The 4,741-nt window shown below is 39.3% G+C and overlaps 1 long non-coding RNA gene across 1 annotated transcript; it reads left to right on the top strand.

The window, feature by feature from the left end:
- The first annotated feature begins 498 nt into the window (after window positions 1-498).
- Window positions 499-4,063, top strand: LOC113723729 (uncharacterized). Its single transcript, XR_011839891.1, has 3 exons — window positions 499-528; window positions 2,994-3,049; window positions 3,817-4,063. It is a non-coding gene; the product is annotated as an uncharacterized lncRNA (long non-coding RNA).
- Window positions 4,064-4,741: the final 678 nt, after the last annotated feature.

Here is a 4,741-nt window from a genome sequence, read left to right as displayed (position 1 = left end):
AACCCTTTCCATTCACAGCCCAAACTGAACAGACAACCAAGGCAGCACCGCAACATCCACCAATCAAGACCATCACCACTTCTACAAGCAAAACAATTCGCACACTCCACAAATTCTGTCCACATATATTTCAATAACCACGGCAATACTTCACTCAGTCCATTCCACATACCAAAACACCCCACCTTCACTTGGTTATCATCGACCGAGAGTGAAGAGAAAAGCTTGAGCTGCACCATATAGCCGAGAGTGAGGGAGGAAGTTGAGAGCTGCAAATTCCAATTCTGGTGCTGTCCGCGAGTTGCATTTCCCCTTGTCTTGTCCGTAAGCTGAGGGAGAAACCAGAGAACCATCACCACCTTCGATAACCTCAGACCAACATCACAACTGCAACCTTAACCACTCTGCACCTCGCCAATTCCAGCCGCAACTCACTGAACCAGGACCACTACCCTGTCGCGTGCTTGTGAGCCGAGAGGAGGAAAACATTTTTCCAGATTTTCGTGTGAAAGCTTGACTAGTTGTGAGGTAATTTCTGGATCATTTTAGGATTAATCTGAGGTAGTTGGAGTTATCTAGTAATATGTATGTGATGATAGAGCATTCGGAAGTTGAATGGAATCATTAGAAAATTCTGTTTTGAATGATGAGATACCATCCGAAAGCTGAGATGATAACGCACTCCAATTCTGATTTCCTGTGATGATTTGAGCACTTAAGTGGATTTAGTCAAATGAAAATGTGATGATTTCTATTTTGCATGCTGATTGTACCTTCGGATGGCATAGTGAAGGCCTACAAAAAAATTTGGTTAGCTATAAAGCTCCTGCCGTGGAGCTTGATGCACTTGTTTTATTTTGGCTGCTGAATGGGTCCGAATTTGGACTATCTGAGCATGAATGATGTTTATCTAACTGGATTTTGGATGATTATCCGGATTAGAGTCTTGCATGTGTTAAATTTCGCAATCAAATGGTGAAAACAAAGCTGTGGAAAATTCTGTCTTGGCTGGAAAATTTGGCCGTGAGCTTGCTTGGGGTAGTGCAGCTTAAATTGGTTTTGATTTTTGTAATTTGGGCTTATAATCATAATTATATAGCTAATAATGAGTACTTAGGCCCTGCATGTAGCTAATTAGTTGTTAAAACAGAGGAATAAAAATTCAAAAGTGCAATCTGCCTTAAGGCAAGATCATCCGGACCAAATAGGAAAAAAAAAATTTCTGGAAATCTTGATGGTTATGGATATTATTTGAACTTGATTTCTGAGCTGGAAATATTCATATGCTAGCTTGATACGTGCATAAGGAATGCAAGAGTTTATAAGCATGTCCAAACCAGAAAATGAAATGAAAATAGAAAGCTCTTCACGCATGATTCAACCGTGACTATTAGGGAAATTTTCTTGTGGTTGCCAAATGTTGAGTTGAAATCTCAACTTTGATTTTGGAATTTTTCTGGGATTTATAATGGTTGAAATGCCTAAATTGTACAGTTTTGTAATCCACAAGAAAGGTATGGAGGGTTGAATGAAAACATTTTGGTGTAAAGAGGGGAAAAGGAATCTTTTCAAGTGAAAAATAAAAATTCCAGATCTTTTCTTTTGATTTCCACTGACCAGCCCCAGTAAAATGTATATAACTTGGTGTAGGAAAATCAGTTTAAGGCGCCGTCAGTGGCATTGGAAACTAGAATCATAGATCTTCGCGCTGTAGAATTTTCGTATTTTTACTCCATGTGTACTACTGTCGGTGAATTTTCAAAGTAAACTGTTTGGCATGAATGACCTGTTTCATTTTAAATCTCCACTTGAATTCGGATTGGGACCTTATATTACTAGTGGTTCAAACTCTTGACTGAATTGTGGTTTGACCCTAGGGTGTTCCTGAAATTTTCAAAGGATTAGAGGGTAAGAAGGTACTTGCTAAACGTATGCTTAAGCCTGGCTAGTGAAACAGTTTCTATTCGTATTCCAATGTCCGCAAAGCTAATGGTCGACATTATTTTTCATTGGAGCATAATGTGTCGAAATTGTTGACGGTGGGCTCTATGAATTCCCATCCTGAATGGATAACTGAATTTCTGAAATTGTTTAGAAATCTGTGCTACTATTTTGTGAAACTGTGAGTTGATATAAGTACTGATTACCAAATGCTAAGTATTGACGCAGCCTTGGTAAATTTTCCTGTTTATGCTTAGATATAAAATTGTTGGAACACAGGGCTAAGAATTGAAGAGCTCTAGTGTTATTACCGTTTAAATTCTAATGGTGCAATATTGGGAAAAGGTGATTTTGGATTGGAATCGGAAATGTGAGAAGTTGTACCGACCTTGTGACTCCAAGTAAACGCTTGACTAAGTAAATGAAAAATATTTTGCTTTAAGTCTCGAATGGTACAGATTTAGCATCATATTGCTAAACATAGTGTCTACTATTTTTGCCTTAGAAACTTGGGCAACATGACTTTTATCCCTTAAGTTAAACTAGCCTTATCAATCTGGGGAAATGATTCTCCCAGACTCAAAACCTTAGTTTTGTTCCAAATTCCTTCCTTCTTTATAAATCGTTTAAGGCTAGTCGGAACTAAGGAAAATTTGAAAGGTGAAACTCGATCACTTTGGTTTTAAACGTAGCAACCTGCTTGGCAAGAAGAAAAGAAAAACCTTATTCTAGCAACATTTTTCAATAGACCTTACCCTAAAGCCTTAGCAAAGATTTTGCAAGCACCGCCACTCAAAGGAACTTTTTCTCAAGGTATACTTCTAGCCTTGATATTAAATATCTTGCCGACTTATTTTAAGAAAATAATAATAGTATTTTCTTCGAGGAAAAGTATTCCAGGAATATTATAAGAAATATTGTACGGTTCTCACAAGCTTGATTCCAAGTAAAATATTTTGAGAAAAAGTAAACTAGCAACATGCTAGAAAACTCTACATGTGCAAGCCAAAAGTTCCAATAGAAGACTTATGGCTTAAATTCTGATATTCTAGGATTTTACGAGGACGCGGAACTCGATCCTCAATCCAATATCTGAACTTCACTCTTGGTGAGTGTCCCTGCTTGTTCTATGTTATGTGGTTAAGCGCTTTATCAATTCGTTATGTGATAATTGCCAAAATGCAATAAATGATTTTGATCCATCGAAGTGAGCAGTGTGTACTTTATCGCACTAGCCGTTCGAGTGGTGACATGTGTGAAACATTTTCTAATGAATCTAAATGTAGTTGCGTCGCTGGGTGAATCCCTCGACATCTGAATCCAACTACCATAACATCTGAATCTGTAGTTGCGTCGTTGGGTGAATCCCTCGACATCTGAATCCAACTACCATAACATCTGAATCTGTAGTTGCGTCGTTGGGTGAATCCCTCGACATCTGAATCCAACTACCATAACATCTGAATCTGTAGTTGCGTCGTTGGGTGAATCCCTCGACATCTGAATCCAACTACCAAAACGTCGTTGGGTGAATCCCTCGACAAATTTATTACGGGTATATCTCGAGTATACTGCGTCGGTAGATGAAGTTTGGGCCCAAAGCAGAGGTATGAACGGTGACGGGTTAGGATTAAAATAAGTATATCTACATGGAAATTAAGTAGGGAAAGTTGACGGAGGGTCAACTACGATGGTATCTGATCAAGCGTGGAAAATGGCTCCTGAGAGCCCTTGTATCCTACCTTGTGTTGTTACACGCTTTCCTGACTGTTTCGATTTGATTTAAATTATTAACCGCTGTTTGATTTATGTGATTGCATGTTTTGGGGCACCACTGAGCTTTAGCTCACCCCACGTATTTGTTTTCCTTAACAGGTTCTGGAGACTGAAAGCGCTGAGACTTATTCATGTTTCTTTTCTTCTCGTATGGGATGTAACGAATATTATGGCTATTGTGTAGGCTTGTATTGTGTTTTAACTTGAATTCTGTACTTTTACTTTTGGATTGCCGCTTGAAGCTGGAAAATGTGTAAACCCTATTTCGGAGGTTGGATAATATATTTGTGTTTGTGAATTATGGATTGATGTATCTAGATACGAACGACCTTATTCCTTGGTTCTAGAGCGTGTGATGTCTAAGGGCCATAGATTGGCGATTTTAAGTTCCTTGTTGTCTCTGAAGTTAATGTGGTAGATGTTGACTTATTTTGAAAGGAAGGACCCATGGGTAATAGTTAGGCTATTCTTCGATAGGATTTGGGTTAGTGTGCGTGCGTGAGTCCTGGCGAGAGCTGGGCAGACGGCCCGCCAACCCTTTGGTTCGCCTCAGGGGGAAGTGGGGTCGCCACAATACCAAGCTCCTTCAGAGTTTTTTAAAGGGAGAATATTGACTGCGGAACCTCCATCTATCAACATTCTATTCACTTTTTGCTCCTTTGCATAACCAGTCACAAACACAGGACGGTTATGCGGTGTTGACCCAAGTAACAAGTCTTCACTAGTAAAAGTGATACTTGTGACGTTCACTTCTTCATTGCTAGTAGACACACGACCTTCTTCATTGCTGGTGGACGCACGGGCCATCTCACAGAGAGATTCGCGAGTATTATTTTTTTGTTCCTCGATATGATCTACTCGCGTTGTGTGACTTGTGACCACATCAACATCAAAGAATTCTTTTAAAGTGATAGGAATTCGCGACTTTTGCTTGAAGGTTCGACCTCCTTGAAGATTACGACAGTCATTAGTTTTCTTTACGTCCTTCTCTTTTTCCTTCCAGGTCACCATACTTCTTGTTAAG

The sequence above is a fragment of the Coffea arabica genome, chromosome 2c (assembly GCF_036785885.1).
Source record: "Coffea arabica cultivar ET-39 chromosome 2c, Coffea Arabica ET-39 HiFi, whole genome shotgun sequence".
Classification (NCBI taxonomy): domain Eukaryota; kingdom Viridiplantae; phylum Streptophyta; class Magnoliopsida; order Gentianales; family Rubiaceae; genus Coffea; species Coffea arabica.
The sequence above is the reverse complement of the archived record's forward strand: the minus strand, read 5'-3'. Positions and strand labels throughout refer to the sequence as shown.